The sequence below is a fragment of the Hippocampus guttulatus genome, chromosome 3 (assembly GCF_054856545.1).
Source record: "Hippocampus guttulatus isolate MCC_2025c chromosome 3, RoL_Hgut_1.0, whole genome shotgun sequence".
Classification (NCBI taxonomy): Eukaryota; Metazoa; Chordata; class Actinopteri; order Syngnathiformes; family Syngnathidae; genus Hippocampus; species Hippocampus guttulatus.
The window spans coordinates 7,863,724-7,881,077 of NC_141263.1; the positions used below are offsets into that span (position 1 = coordinate 7,863,724).

The following is a 17,354-nucleotide window of genomic DNA, read 5'->3' on the forward strand; positions in this document are numbered from 1 at the left end:
AAGTTTTTACACATAGTCAGGAGGGTGTTATTAAAATATTTTGTAATTATTATAATGATAATAATTTGTTAAATGAATCGATATTTGCGATGAATTGGAAAGATTGTACAACGTGTCATATTTATTAATGAAATCCAGCACACATCATGTCCGTGGAGAACCAAATCCGTCTGCTGGCCCCTCCATCAAATGCACCCAAATCACATTACACCACCTGCGCCACCACTTAGACCTCCTTCTTGCAAATCTAAAATCTAGTGTTTTGTCACCAAATTACAAGATGCGCCGGGGGAGCGTCAGCCAAATCCACCAGAACAACGAGCGCGGCGTAACACATTTACCAAATTCACAAACGCACTAAACTAGACTTGCCCCGACACAAAAATTAGTATACCCACGTTTTTAGGCCAAGGGCAGTCTACTTTCTGCAACCAAATTGTCAGGTGTGTTTTTGGTGTGGCATCACCGCCTGCCGAAACACCCATAGAGGCGCAACGTGGTCCCAAATATGCAAAACCATACTTCCCTTGGGAAGAATATGAAGATGTGCCCATTTTTACGCAAAGCGCACAGGTACTTGCCTAAGAAAACAGGGCCCCTGATGTCCAAAACTTTGACCATTATTGAAGCTGTCAAATGATTTCCAAAATTTAAACCTGGCACCAAAGTCTCGGAATTTACATTTCTTTTTGGGTTTTCAAAATTCTTATGAATTGCACACAATTGTCAAAGTATTAAATGTAGAAAACATTGAATGCAAAAAACAAGTGTGTCTGAATGTATTGAACACTCGGCTAATTTACAGTGACTCTTATTTTCTTTCCCCTACACCCTATGGTACGCTGTTTATTAGTAATTTGTATGAGTATTATTCTTGTCCCCAATTCATTTCTTTGAGTGGCATAGCAATAGCATTCACAAATAATTCTTGAGATTAAGACCGTACTTGTTTTTAAGAATGGCCTTAACCGTACAAAGTGAATGTCTGGCTATACTTTGGCACCAAAAGCAGGCAGGCACAGAGTAGAGGGTGGCACTATACAATATTTTTAATGTGTGAAGCCATGTCATCTTCTGCATCATCTGGCACGACATGGTCTCCCTATTAGCATAACATTAACTTTGAAAAGACTGGTGCTAAATGCATTTTTCCACATGAATAATGTAAATCAGAGGAAATCCTTTTTTTTTAAGATTCCTTTTGCACAAATTGCGCAAGACATATTGTCTAATGCAGAAGTTACTAAAAGCCTTCCCTGGGAGAGTGCAGTGTGGTGGACAACAAAGCCCAACTATACAGTAGGTGAGTGTTTCAATGATGCATGGAGATTAAAGCAACTCATTACACTTTGGTGGCACTTTGTTGAGCGTCAAAACACAATCAGAACTGAAGGATGGTTCTCTGGGGGAATGTTTCAAAGAGCTAACAGCTCTCCGTTGATGACAAAATGAATAACATTAAATTTCCCCCAAGACCAAAAAGCTCCTTAATAATTAAGTGCGTTTCCCCTTTTTCGGTTGTTTTTATAGTGTTTCTGTTCCGTTGGATATCATAGTTCACAACTTCAGACAATGAAAATAGAAAATGGAATGTCTTCTATTGTATGTATTTTGCACTTTACAATGTTGTAAACACAATAAAAACAATGTGTGTCCTGCATGTGTTAATGCTCAGGGTACTGTGCCACTTTGGAAAGTGTAATGAGATGATTGTAGTTCGAGTAACATATTTAAAGGGAACCACAGCATGAGGTACACCTGCACAATCCGGTGAGCTCACAAACATTAGAAAGAAGAAATTGGCCCTTGAAGACATCAATGCTTATTTTCACATATAGTGGATATAAAAACGACACACCCCTGTTTAAATGCCTAGTTTTTATGACATCATAAATAAATAAAAGATCAATGATTAAAAAAAAACACAAAACCAGCCACAAAACGATAAGTAATTGGCGGAACGGGATATGCCTCATACAGTGCAACACACCTTCGCATCAAGTTGATTGTGTTTTGGATTGTGCCCTGTGCAATGTTGGCACACTCCTCTTTAGTGGATGCGCTAAGTTACTCGACATGAGCTGGTACTGGAACATGCTGTCTTATACACCAATTCAGAAGATCCCAAACATGTTCAATGGGTGATTCACCCGGGGCGAGTGCCATCCAAGAACTAGCATTTTTTCAGCTTCCAGGCATTGTGCTGTGGCTGAATGGAACAGACCAAATCCATGAAAAAACAAACAAACAAAAAACCCCAAACAAAAAAAAAAATTCCGATTTGTTGTACGACGAGAGTAAAAATGTCACTCACACCACATTATCAACTAGTCCTCTGCCCCTCCCCGGACCCAGCAATGCAGTAAAACCCGAGTTACAGAGGCCTTTTATTGTGGGCAACCTATGGCCCACGTGTGCAGGTAGATGCTGTCTAAGCAGAATATTGATATGCTACACCTGTGACCTGGATGGAAGTGAAGAAGAAGAAGAAGAAGAAAAGCTTGCTAAAGCAGATTTGTGAACAATGTTTAAAAGAAATAGGCCTTTAAGGTACATTCATCCAGCCATCTTCTGGACCACTTCTCCTCATAAAGGTTGTGGGTGTGCTGTCTTCGGCCTATAGGCGGGTGACACCCTGAACTGGTTCAAGCGTCCATACAAAGATTCTGAAATCTTTGGGAAATAAATAAGACCAAGATCATTTCAAAACTTTAATGAGACCCAAAACATGCCGCATTTGACAAAACATACAACAGAATTTCCTCCTTGCCCAGGTGAATGGTGAAGGAGGCCATGACATCAGTCTGATCTTTAAACCTCAACAATGTATTTTTTTAACACAAAATATCACCACAACCTCATGCACCAAAGATGACAATAGTTGTTTAGCTTTGTGTTTACATATCATATTTTTACTATATATATATATATACAGTATATATTAACCTTTTTCCAATGCCACCAGCATAAAGTTTTTTTTTTCGTCTTCAAACAATCATGTTTACAACCCGTTATCTTGCTTGTTATTGCGGCATACAAAAGGAAGCCCGCAAACCTGTTTTCCGGAGTTGTTGGTCACGTGATCTTCCACAAAAAGCGGATTGTACAGCTGTGCCTAAGTGGTTAAGATTGTTGGCTTCCATTGTGCAGATCCTGGTTCAAGTCATCAAGCGGCAGCAGAATGTGGAGACAAAAATAAAATAAAAGCTGTGACATCAACTGTGGGCAGAGTTTGAGAGGTTGCTGTGACAGGTCCACCCCCAACATCCCCCAGACTGACGGCTATGGTGTCCTTGAGCAAGACACTGATATCCTGAACTGCCCCCCCCCCCCCCCCCCAGCTCTGGTTTGCACCACTGTGCTCACAGCTGCGATGGGTTAAATGCAAAGGACACATTTCAGACATGTGCAGAGATTCACAACAATAAAGTGTCCTCTTCTTCTTGCCGGGGGAAATTTAACCCTTTCGTGCACCAATAATGATAACCTGTAACCAGATGACATGATAGGCTGTTCACTGTAGTAACCAACAGCAACAATGGCTATAATGTGGTCGCGCCAGGGTGCACACACCATTATATCGGACGTGCCTGTGTTCGGAAATCAACTGATCATATTCAATCTCATGTTAAATGAGAGGCAGCACACCTGCCCAGTATCAACAAACAAACAGTATTCCAACATTTAGAATATTCCTTGTTTTAAAAGGAAATTAACAGACTGTCCAATTGTATAAAATGTGATGGCAGAAACTGCCCAAGTTGGTGTAGTTTCCTTTTGGTAGGTTGTGGAATGAAACAGTGCAAATGACGTACCGGCCATAGATGGCTGCTGTATCCTCTGTTTGGCAGCACTGGTGTGAAAGAGAACCACTTTGTGAGTCAGTGCATGTTTCTCCAATGTTGTCATCTATTCCTCATGGCCAGACTCCCCACCTTGCCTAATATCACTTGTCGACAAGTACTTTGGATTTACCTCTCCCCGCTGATATTTTTAGCAGTGACTATTATGGACTAAATCGCTCCGCTTGCCCCGCAGCCAGCTGCAAAACTTTTTGCCTGCATTGCAATGACGAGACAGTGTGGTGAGAAACCTTGCATGAACCAAACCCTTCAGGATGACAAAATACAAATTAACACAAAATGTGATCATATTTATTTCAATCTGGACAAAAGATGATACTTTTGAGTGTATTGTAAGTATGCATGCAAGGGGCATGTCTCTTGATCATTTCAACCATGTGAGTGACTGTGAATCTGTCTTTACTCATGCAAGACAAGAAATGGTCAGAAAACAGTTAGCAGACGGTGAGTGGCCATTTCAAACAGCAGGTCAAATTGCCATTTTGTAGGTGGTGAGGGATAGAGTGCAAATTATTACGGTGGCCAACTTAAAGACACTTTGTGTGTGTGCGCGTGTGTGTGTGTGTGTGTGTGTGTGTGTGTGTGTGTGTGTGTGTGTGTATCCGGATTTACTTCATATTTCTGTGGGGTCTTCATGTTAAAACAATACAGTGTAACCACAGGTGTCGAACGTTGAAAATAAAGTAAAAATATAGATATTGTTATTTCAAAAGACTTTAGTATCAACTCCAGCTTTTTACTCAAGTAAAATAACAAAAGTAATGGTTTCAAAACTACTGAAAGTATTGTATCAAAGTAAAACTTATGCATGGAGAAAAAATATGCATTGAAGTGGAAGTCAAGTGAAACATTTTCTTTCTAATATGCTTTATATGCCCTGACAGACTAAACTTGCTTTTATGATTAACCTTACACTCATGGAATCATTATTAATCAATAGAATTTTTGCCAGTTGTGTACTCTCTCTCTCTCTCTCTCTCTCTCTACATAAAGATATATTCATTCATTCATTTTCCGATCCGCTTTACCCTCACTAGGGTCGCGTAGCCTATCCCAGCTGTCTTCAGGCAGTAGGCAGGGGACACCCTGAACTGGTTGCCAGCCAATCGCAGGGCACACAGAGACGAACAACCACATCTCACACCTATATAGGGACAATTTAGAGTGTTCAATCAGCCTGCCATGCATGTTTTTGGAGTGTGGGAGGAAACCGGAGTACCCGGAGAAAACCCACGCAGGCCAGGGGAGAACATGCAAACTCTACACAGGGAGGCCGCAGCTGGAATTGAACCCGGTACCTCTGCGCTGTGAAGTCGACGTGCTAACCACTGGACTACCTGGCCGCCTACATATAAATATAGATATAGGTATATCTATATATGACCTACAAGGCAAATACATTGAAGCCATTTATACTACTGAGCATTAACATGTGTTTCATGGAGTGAAAGATAGGATGACTTGAGTTCAGCAAAGGCTAAAAAATAACTACTCCACTAAGGCCCACATACCCAAAATGTGTACTTAATTCAGTTTATAAAGTGTTTTTTACTTCGTTACTTGACACTCCCAGGTGCTTCCTCAATTGTTTCAACGAGTGATCCAAGTGGGAAAACCATTTGTTTTGAGTACAGTGTTTTCTGTAAGATGCCTGTTAGCATGAATATCTCCCAACGAGAACGATGCAGGTTTCAGTTGGTGTTGGCTTCAATTTATCTCCGTGGGTTTTGCATTTCCTCACTCTTCTTGTGGTTGTTCTCCAGCTTCCGTTCTGTGTTACATCTGTGACCAGTCCAGTCTGCTCTACTGGTACAGCTCTACTTGCTATATTGATACCTTTCCGTTGTCTGTAATATACTATTTCCAGTATCTGGTCAGCCACGGTTCCGAACACGGCAAACCAAGCTACAGAATATGGTTGACGGAAACCACAGTTGGTTGTGCTTCGGTTGAGCCAATCTGTCATCACCCCATAACTTTAACATTTGAGGACACAAGAAATTCCCAAACTAAACACACCCGCTAACATCAGTTTGACCTGTTGTGTTGGCTTAGCTCATATCTGGAAGATTTCGCCAGCGAAGTGCGGTGGACAATCACAAGCAATGTAATTGTTGTCGTGAAATCTACTCGCGCAACACAACTGTAATCTAAGAGTGTGATTACATCAGTAAGGTTTCACAATTTCGGTTCCTTGAAAACATAATATCTGTATTTACAGCTATGGGAGGACCGGGGTAATTGGAGCTATTGATCAGGTTAAATGATAGCCTTTTCCAAACGCTGAAGGGTCGTTTTCTCAGCCGCCCTCCGTTCTATCTGATGACCCATAAAATCTATGACCTGGCTGGAATCTCCCAGGTGACTTATCTCGTTCCATTTATCTACCAAGGCTGTGTGGCTCAGCCTTGTGACTGAAAACAGCACGCACGCGCACACACACACAGTAGAGCTTCCACAAATGCTGTACAATTGTCACTGCGTGTATACAAGTTCAAACACCTCATTGAGACTGTATTCTGAAGGGGCTAGATGGAGGGGCCTGTTCCCTTGGAAACCATATTTTTTTTCTTCTCCAAAATGAACTCTACTTTCAGGTCGCCCGCTGAGTGGCTGATGGAAAAAAAAAGATCATTACACAGAGAAGACATCTCAACTATCACAAGGCCACAAGGCTCTTCACTGATGCTTATAATACATCTGGTTTCTCGGTTGCTTGTCAGCACAAAAATCCAATTTTGTTAGGTCTAGTATTAAACAGTCATAATGTTAAAAACATGAAAATAAGACATTTTGTTTTGTTATTTCTTTGGTTCACTGTCAAATATAGTCCAGTGCAACCATAACGTTTGAACAAAATGTTTGCATGGATGCTGGAAAATGTTGTCAATCCGTTCCACAGTCACAAGTTGTTTTAAGTAATGTTTAACATTCTTTACCTGTGTCTCACATGTCATCCCATAAAACTGATGGCTTTATGCACAGAGTTTATGGCAGGAGCGGCATTTGTTCTTTTTTTTTTTTTTTTAATTCGTGCGCGATACAGTTCACAGAGTAGCGACAAAGTGGGCCTCACTGTCAACAGGGAATTGCCTTGCACGCTCAAGCTGAAGGACAGGATAAGGTCATTGTGTTGACCTGCTTTTTTTGTACTGTAGCCACTTGGACTGAAATCACAGAAAATGACGCCAGGCCCTCTAAAGAGCCTTTGACTGTGCGAGCGCACTAGACCTGTTCACAATGAGAGTTAGATGAGCTTATGAGTCATGTGCTGCAGCAGAGGCGTAGTCACTCTCAATTCAATACCTGAGTGAAGCAGTTCAGAGAAGAGAATACAATGACTCAACCGTATTTATATGATAAGTCAACTCATTTCAAATTGACACAGTATGTACTCAGAATACTGATATGGCATGTATGTGTGCAAGCTTTTTCTAGTATAGTCAGCATAATTTCAAAAGAAAATCCTGCATCTCCACTTTGTCATGATTTTGACCTTTCAGTATAATTAGATTGTGTTCTACCACGTGCCCTGCTAAAACTATGCAGCCAAACCAATTACAACACTTCTTATAATGTCATGTTGACAATGAAGCATTAGTGGTGAGCACATTTTGTTCATTCATTTGTTTATTTGATCTGGACGGAGCAAAACATTGGACAACACTGCTTTAAGTATTTTAGCACAAGTGTTCATCCTCAACACTTATCGACAGGGGGGCTCAATATCCACCAACGAGCCTGAAAATATATCTTGTTCTGATTCTAACCGTGGTATTTTTAGCATGTTTTTATGACTTGCTGTAAAAGAGTTCCAAAACTGTTCATTTCATCCAAACAGACCGTGCATCCACGTGAATTTGGAAATATGTTTTATATCCATTGCTCAGGTATGAATATGGCGCTACTACTACTACCCTTGTAAGCTTTTGTTTTAGATACTGTTGGCAGAGGTGTGAATGTACATTTGAGTGGTGTGTACAGACTGTAGGTTAACTGTTGATGGATTGCATCATGGAACAGTTGACGTGTAGAAATTGGGAGGACGGTTTTGGCAAAATGAATTGCTTTTTGACTGTAACCAACAGAAATGCTTTTGAATCAGCCCATCGTTTGTGCTAACATAAAGTCAGCAATGGGAAGTTGAGCAATTCAATTGTTGCTAATCAAGAAAATGTACTCACGACTACCCAGTTGTGACATCATCGTTGTATCGACTTGAAGATGGCCTCTGGCTCTAGTTATCCGATATAAACATGAAGATTGTTTTTGTTATATCGGTGTAAGTTTTGTTCAACTCTTCCATCAGGCATTGGTGGGTTACAATAGCACATTATTTGAGAGCTCCACACACAAATACTCCACGTACAATACATGCCAGACACTGTCAAAAGCAGGGCGAGCACAATTGCTTTCATTCTACTTTCTTTCTCGGTGTATGTTTGTCGCTTTTGATGAGGTCCTTTCATCATGTTTGCATTGACAGAAGATTAAATTCCTGTGATACACATTTAGTTCAGGTCCCTTTTCATGTCTGTATGACAAAAGCAGGTTAGTTAGTTCTATTGTGGCCAACAATGTCTCCTTTGAAGCCTCAGCTCGGCCGAAAGCATGTCAGTCTTGTGTTAGCGTCGAGCTTCTTAGATTCGCTGTGATCATCCCTCCAAACAGAACACGGCTCTGTTACGCTCACATCCTCAGAAAGAGAAAGCAAGAGTGAAAAATAGAATGAAATTGTCATCTGATGTGCTCAACAATAAGAATATCTCTCACTGTTAGCTGATAGCAAAGTTAGCCTCATATTTTAGAACCTCACACATTGCGCCAAATAATGTGAAACAATCTCATTACTTTGCACAACTTTTCCTTGTTTTCACACTGTAGGTGAGTGGATGTGGTCCCCCCTTTTTTCAGGAAGTATCAGGCTCCTTGCAGACCGGCGGACCTGGAACCACTCCTTGGTCACTCAAGAAGCTGCGGTATGAACAATAAGAGTATGTTTCAGTTGAGAATCTGATACCAGAGGCATAAGAAATTAGATTTGAATCTTCGGTGGCCATCCACGACGTTGAAAATATACCTTATGTTTATTTATTTTTGGGTGAGTTGGTGTGAGGGAAGCGAGACGGATGAAGGAATGCATTCGCCAAGTTCTTGCAGGGATGGGAATGAAACGAGCCAATCGTTGCTCTGTAAAGAATTAAAACCACCTCTGCAAATAGCTCCAATATTTGCATAGTGCCTTCGAGTTGGAGTTTCACAGCGTCTGGATTTCCTGTGCAAATAAACAGTGGAGCAGTCCACAAGTGTGGAATGCCCCTCCTTGTCCCTAATCAGGGCCACTCTCGACAGAGAGCTGATCAGATAAGACTATATGATAATGTTTTCCTAAATAAGGAATTCTTGAATCAGCTTCTCAGACCTGTTGCTGAGGCTTCTGAATCCTGTCTGTCTGCTGCCTGAGATCCCTTCACTCTGCCTTTTTTGCTAGTCTTGCCCAGTTGCTGGCAAATGAGGAATGGGATTTTATTTTCCAAAAATGGATACCCCCCAATACTGTAGCCAGCAACTTTCCTAAAGCCCGAGCTACCATGTCAGCATGTGGCTGTGCCAGTGACCGGGGTGTGCCCGTGAGTGTACGGCAAAAGATTGAGACCTGATGCGAATGAGAGATCTGGCCAAAGATTGGTCGGAAAAAAGACTACTTCCATCCCACAATGCCACCCAAAGTCACAAACGCCCCCTTACACCTAAACAATGAAAACGCCACCCTATTAAGGCTTATGGAGGTTTGTGGGGGTTGTCATGATCCTGTTCTTGTGTGTCTCCAGAAGGTGGCAGTGGAGGGCTTTTCCTCCAGCGTGCACACCTGCTGCCAATGTGTTCATTAGTAATGCCAAGATCCCACATCTCTCGTCGGATTATTGACCTTGTTGCTGCTATTACTCAAGGGTTGTTTTCTGTACCTCTCGATCTCATCATAGTTGCGTTTGCGCTCTTGTCTCCCACTTTGTAAGTATTTGTTTTTTGTCTCTGATGTTGCTCATGTTTTTGATTTCGCAAAATTGGATGTTAGTCATTTCGTTTGTATTCTCGATGTTACTTACCTTGCCTTTTGCAAGCATTTTTTTTAAAGTATCATTTTCCTGGCTCTTTTGACCAGCAATTTCTGTTTATATTTTGTCACTGTGTTTTTGTATTAAATATTTTCGTACAACTTTTATTTGTGTCCACGTTTTGTGGGATCCGATCGCCATTCAGTTCATTTGTGAACTGTGTCAGGGGTGGAGGGAAAGTCTTTCACAGGAAATAATATGAAGGTGAATAAGCAATGTGTTCACTGATTCACTACCTGCTGCTGTTTTGCATACTGAAGTGCTTTTTTCTGAGATGGTAATGTGATGAGTTGAAACATTCTTCTTCTTGGCCGATCGTATCAATGACACCGTGTTCGCTCCGAACAATAGTACTCGCAAGCTTACAAATAAAAATCTGATTCCACTGTAAAGCTGCTTGAAATACAGCATGGGACCCAGGCAACAATGTTTTTAATATTACAAATGGCAAATAACTCGGATCAACCGACTTGATTTTACGAATATTAAATCACTCCCCTCAAAGGCCTTGCCAGTTTATGACCTGATCATAACCTTAATATGATTGGTCTTTGCAAGACCTGGTTGAAACCAAATGAGTTTTTACTGCTGAATGAGGTCTCGCCGCCAAACTTTGTGAGTTCACATGTGGCATGTCCTCGTAAGAAGGACAGGGGTGTGGCCATTCTTGTCCAAATCTGCTCTCAAACTTAGTCCTCACTCAAACAGCGCCTTGAAAACGTTTGAAGTTCTCACTGTGCGATCGATAGCCTTGTCGCCATTTTATCTATTTTGGTGATTTACCGTCCTCCTGGCCCTCACACTGGCTCTTTACATGAATTTCCTGAATTTGTGGCTGACTTGGTGACTCATGCAGATAATATATTAATAATGGGTGATTTTAATGGTCATATGAATTCATGGTCTGAACCACTTACCGCGGCATTCGAAACAATAATTGATACTTTGGGTTTCACGCTGATAATAGACGAAGCAACCAATAAAATGGCTACACTATAGATATGGTACAAACCCGGAGCTAAGCAACCTCAAATGTCATGGTAATGTCATATATCACTGCTATATCTGACCATTATTTTATAAGATTTGAAAACTTGACTCACTGCCTTCGTCCTCACCACAATCAAAGCTATAGCGGCCGCAATATTAGTTCTTCAACCACTCCTGCACTCTCTTAGCTACTGCCTCTGGCACCCGCTCCTTTTCCTTCTTGTAGTGGTTCGAGTCTCACTAATGATGTCAGTGCCGTTCTATTAAATCTGCCCGACTCTGTAGCACCAGTTCAACTTAAAACTCATCCAAAGATTCTTACTCTGCAGTTCACAGGTGAAATGTGCAGTTAAACAATCATGTAGGAAGCTTGAGTGCAAATGGCGTGTGACTAAACTCGAGGTCGTCCGTTAGATAGGCTTGTTGAATTTCCCTACAAACTTAGGACATTCCATCCTAAATATTGTTAATTTATCACTCATCTGGGGCATTGTACCAGCAGCTTTTAAGATCGTTGTTATTTTACCCCTACTTAAGCAAGCAAACCACAACCCAGAGAGTCTCAGTAATTATAGGTTGTGCTCGAATCTCTCGTTTATTGCAACAATTCTTGAAAAAGTTGTAGCAACAGCTTAATGATTGCACGGCCACTAACAATCGATTTCAACTTCTTCAGTCAGGATTTACAGCCGACCACTCTAATGAGACGGCCCTTGCTAAAGTGACTCATGATTTTCTCCTAGCTCTGGACCCCGACACCTCATCAATATTATTATTCCTCGATCTTAATGCTGCCTTTGACACCATCGATCATAACATACTATTAGAATACCTCAGAAAATGTGTTGGTATTTCAGGCTCAGCACTTTCATGGTTTAGTTCTTACCTCTGAGAGGATGCACCGTATAATTCATGGGAATTTGGCTTCTGAGTTTTGGAATGTTACATGTGGAGTCCCGCAGGGATCAGTACTTTGCTTTTTATTGTTCTATATCGACATGCTTCATCTTGGTAAGGTAATCTATCCATCCATCCATTCATTTTCCGATCCGCTTATCCTCACAAGGGTCGCGGGGGGTGCCGGAGCCTATCCCAGCTGTCTTCGGGCAGTAGGCGGTGGGACACCCTGAACCGGTTGCCAGCCAATCGCAGGGCACACAGAGACGAACAACCATCCACGCTCACACTCACACCTAGGGACAATTTAGAGTGTTCAATCAGCCTGCCATGCATGTTTTTGGAATGTGGGAGGAAACCGGAGTACCCGGAGAAAACCCACACAGGCCCGGGGAGAACATGCAAACTCCACACAGGGTGGTCGGAGCTGGATACCTCTGCACTGTGAAGTCAACGCGCTAACCACTGGCCCACCGGGCCGCTGGTAAGGTAATGATACCCAATTTTATTTGCGGTTAGCAAAGCAAATCTTTGCAATTATTGTACTCTATAGGTATGCCTTACCGTGATCAGACAATGGATGTTTTTCAGTTTTTGCTTCTTAGTTCCGATGAAACAGATGTTCGCCATCCTCATTGATTTAAAGACACCACTCTGAGTCTTGACAAATGTACTATCATGTAAACATCAGTTTCTGTGAGGACATGTGTGTACCAACGAAGTCCTTCCGCTCCTTCAACAATAACAAGCCATGGTTTACTCCCAAACTCAGGCAACTCAGGAAAGAGAAAGAGGCCGCATTTAGAAGTGGAGATCGGGCACTGTACAAACACGCCCGAAACCAATTGACAAAGGAAATTAACATCGCTAAGAGAAGCTATGCAGAGAGGCTGAAAAACCAGTTCTCTGCTAACGACTCTGCATCTGTATGGAATGGCCTGAAAGCAATCACTAACTATAGAATGCCACCCCCCCAAACAGTGAACAATAAGGGTCTTGCTAATGAACTAAACATGTTTTTCTGCCGATTTGAAAAGGTCACCCCCATTTCCCACACACACCCACCTCTACCAGAAACCACTCTACCTACCCCCCCACCCTCTTTTTCTCCACTACAGATCCACGAACAGGATGTGAGACGGCTCTTCAAGCAGCAGAAGATCAAGAAAGCTGCGGGGCCCGACAAAGTGTCCCCCTCCTGCCTGAAAGTCTGCGCTGACCAGCTGGCTCCGGTCTTCACACAAATCTTCAACAGATCCCTGCAGCTGTGTGAGGTCCCATCCTGCTTCAAACAGTCTACCATCATCCCAGTTCCCAAAAAATCGGCAACATCGGAACTGAACGACTATAGGCCTGTCGCCCTGACGTCTGTGGTCATGAAGTCCTTTGAACGCCTTGTGCTGAACCACCTAAAGAACATCACCGGACCCCTGCTGGACCCTCTCCAGTTTGCCTACCGGGCAAACAGGTCTGTGGAAGACGCAGTCAACATAGGTCTGCACTACATCCTCGAGCACCTCGACAGCACAGGGACCTACGCAAGGATTCTGTTTGTGGATTTCAGCTCTGCGTTCAACACCATCATCCCGGAACTCCTCACCCCCAAACTTCTCCACCTCGGTGTGTCCCCTACGATCTGCCAGTGGATCCTCAGCTTCCTGACGGGACGGACACAACAGGTGAGACTGGGAGCAACAACATCATCAATACGCACCACCAGCACTGGAGCCCCACAGGGATGTGTCCTCTCTCCACTGCTCTTCTCTCTCTACACAAACGATTGCACCTCAACAGATCCAGCTGTCAAACTCATAAAGTTCGCAGACGACACCACGGTCATCGGTCTCATCAAAGACAGCGACGAGTCTGCGTACCGCCAACAAGTGGAGCAGCTGGAGCTCTGGTGCAGCCGACACAACCTCGGGCTGAACACGCTCAAGACTGTAGAGATGATCGTGGACTTCAGGAAACATTCTTCTCCACAGTTGCCCCTCACACTATCCAACTGCCCTGTGTCAACCGTCGAGACCTTCAAGTTCCTGGGAATCACAGTCTCACAGGACATGAAGTGGGAAGTCAACACCATCTCCATCCTGAAAAGGGCCCGGCAGAGGATGTACTTCCTGAGGCTGCTGAGGAAGCATGGCCTGCCACAGGAGGTGCTACGACAGTTCTACACGGTAGTCATCGAATCAATCCTGTGTTCTTCCATCACGGTTTGGTTTGGGGCCGCCACAAAAAAGGACAAAATCCAACTTCAACGGACAGTTAGGACGGCGGAAAAAATCATTGGCACCGCCCTACCCACTCTTGAGGACTTGCACACTGCAAGAATCAAGACAAGGGCACGGAAAATCCTCCTGGATCCCCCGCACCCTGCCCACCACCTTTTCCAGCTACTCCCCTCAGGCAGACGCTACAGATCCATGCGCACCAAATCCAGTAGACACTTAAACAGCTTCTTCCCTCTAGCCATTAACTACTTAAACAGTCACTGACGTAGTCACTCTTCTTGTACTACAAATACTGCTACTGGTTACTCTAAAATGGTTCAATGATTTGTTGTTTACGATGATATTAATGCAGCGTGTTATACCGGAGACAAATTCCTTGTGTGTTCTACATACTTGGCCAATAAAGATGATTCTGATTCTGATTCTATTACGCAAAACGATTTAGCAAAAAATCTTCATGTTATATTTGGCTGAACTCTCGCTTTTCAAATGCACCCTAAGAATATTACTGCAATTTAATTTTTTATTGCAACATACTGCTCTCTGGTCTTCCTATGTCCAAGATTAGAAGTCTGCAGTTTACAGCTATACTCTTGACAAGGACGAGAAAGTTTGATCATATTACCATTACGAGCCAACTTGCATTGGCTCCTGTTCCATTCGAGATGTGATTTCAAGGTTTTGCTACAGTACTTACTTAGCACCTTCTTACCATGTTGATTTAGTGGTACCTTATGCTTTTTCCCAAACTCTTCGTTCACAACACATGCTGGTGATCTTTTTGTGATCCTGAGAGCCAAAAAGAAGTCTGACGGTTCTACAGTGTTTTCTGTTCAAGCTCCAGTGCGCTGATATTAGAACTATTACTTCAGTAGAAATGTGCAAAACATGACCAAAGACTTATTCATATACTCTTGGATTTAGTTGAACTTCTCAGCTGAAAAACAACAACAAAAAACACTGTTCCCTCTCACACTAAGGTGACCAAGGTGAACAGCGTATTAGGTCTACACAAGTTAATATCCACACAAAACACATTTGTTGTATTTTTAATGCCTCTGTTGCGTTAATACCTGTTGTTGTGATAATGAGCCGATTGGTTGCCACATCCATTCTTGCAGATTTGACCAAGAATCTCATTTCTGTTTCAAAAAATGCATCCATTATTCTGTATTGCCTAACCTGTTCAGGGTTGCTGCATGCTAGATCCTCAACTGTTTGGGCCAAAAAAAAAAAAACTACAGGATGTTCCTTGACTGGTTGGCAGTCAATCGCAGGCTACACATAGGGACAGACAACAATTCACACTTAGATTTACACATCACTAAACAACCACCGACTGGAGAAAAGCAAACCACTACACCATATTTGGCCGTACAACATTAAGCTATATTTAAATATACTTACCAGTCAAGCGCTGAAGAGCCAAAACAAACTAAAAGATCTGAATCACAAGACGCATCCAAACATCACTTTATTGTCTTAGTTGTCTCAATGTTGTTGTCGAGGCTATTTTGTGTATGTAAGTGATTCTCTTCTCAGGGAAAGGACTGGCTGCTTCAGTAACAACATAAAGGTGTTTTTTTTTCCTCTCCAGAAGGCGTATTATGCCCAATTCAATGAGGCACAGCTGAAGTAGTTTAGTCACATTTTGTATCTTATCAACATGATTCCAGTCAAGGACATTTGATATGATTAAAAAATCTCATATGCCAAAACCCACATCAACAAAACACCCAACTAGGTACTTAACCCTAAACTGAATTTTTGTATGGCGACAAATCTAATTAGACATCCAGGATATTCACATCAACTATAACTGTGGGCTACATATTATAATGAGCTTTGTTATTTTAATTAAGTATAATTTGTCGGCTAAAAGCTTGTCTCGAACTCCCCGCACAAACACACACACACACGATGCTTTGTTTGGAATGTGGTAAATTGTCTACTTGTCTTCATTGTAGTTTCAACAAAAATGCACCATTTTTGAAATGCGAACATACTTAACTTGTAACAACATTGTTTGCGCCCTTTAAAGACACAAGCGTAATCCTGGCTCCGCAAATTATTTGCAGATCTAAATGCGGGCAGAATTGTCAAATTTTCCACGCCCCCAGCGCATATCACTGTATCTCCAGGAGTCAGATATTTGTTGCTTAGCAACAGTTCCAGTAGATTGCACCATGCTACATCATGTTCAAATTGTGATACACCTCATGACTTTTAGTGAAGTCTACACCCCCCCCCCCCATCACAGTTGAAAATAATATCTGATTCTGATCTCGACTATTAGATGTAAGCAACACATTTGAATGTAATAAAATTCTGGAGTAAGGGTCCGCCTTGGGGCAATACAAATGCCAAGTGTCTAGAATGTTGTTCACTTTGAGAACAGCGTGAGTAGCTTGAACATGTGACAATAACAAGTAAAAGCAAATTACACAGGACTGCAGAACACATCCAACCAAATAAACCATTCGAATCCAAATAGCCAAATTACTTTCTTGGATTACTTACTGTACATATTTCACCACAACAGAAAATAAACCACTGTCTATTTTGCAATAAATGGACGGGGTTCTCAATTCAGCTATGATTGATGCCCAGTCGGTTGGAGCAAACAACTTTGAGAATGCATACACGTGATGCAATCGGTATGACATTTTCAGGGCTAGACTCCCCCAATATCTCCCACAGCTGTATGAATGATTCCCATATTTCATGGATTGAACTCGTCCTCCTGTCACAAACGTCTTCATTCCCAAAATGGCACGTTGTGATTTTACACATAAACGTACCACAGCAGATAAAGTCGTTGAACATTTAAGAGGAGAAGGTGAGGACGCAACTTGCAAGAAGCCAATGTTGAGCGAGGTAAAAGCTTTGTTTTACAGAAAACGTTTTCATGGGGGAGGAAGAGAAGGGAAATCAAACTGATATTTAGCCCCTACTGCCCCCCCCCCCCCCCCTCCGCTTTTCGCTTTTGTTTTATGCAAAGCTCTTTTTACCACATGGTAGTGACAGATTGTTTGAGCTGAAAGGAAAAGCCATTCGAAGCTAATTAAGCAGCCATTCCAGCCTCTATTCGCAGGCAGGAGGGAGAAGGTGCGCCGGCATTTGTCAGCACCGAATCCAACGTGGGTTTAATTGACAGCCTTGCATCCTGACTGACGGCTTCTCCTGCGCTGGGCCAATTACAAGCTGTGTGGGAAGACAGCTAAGAGCTTATTGGATAACATGGATTGCTTGGG

General features: G+C 42.3%; 1 pseudogene; it reads left to right on the forward strand.

Annotated features, from left to right (window-relative positions):
- Window positions 1–11,322, forward strand: part of LOC147207345 (uncharacterized) — a 32,191-nt pseudogene extending 20,869 nt beyond the window's left edge.
- Window positions 11,323–17,354: the final 6,032 nt, after the last annotated feature.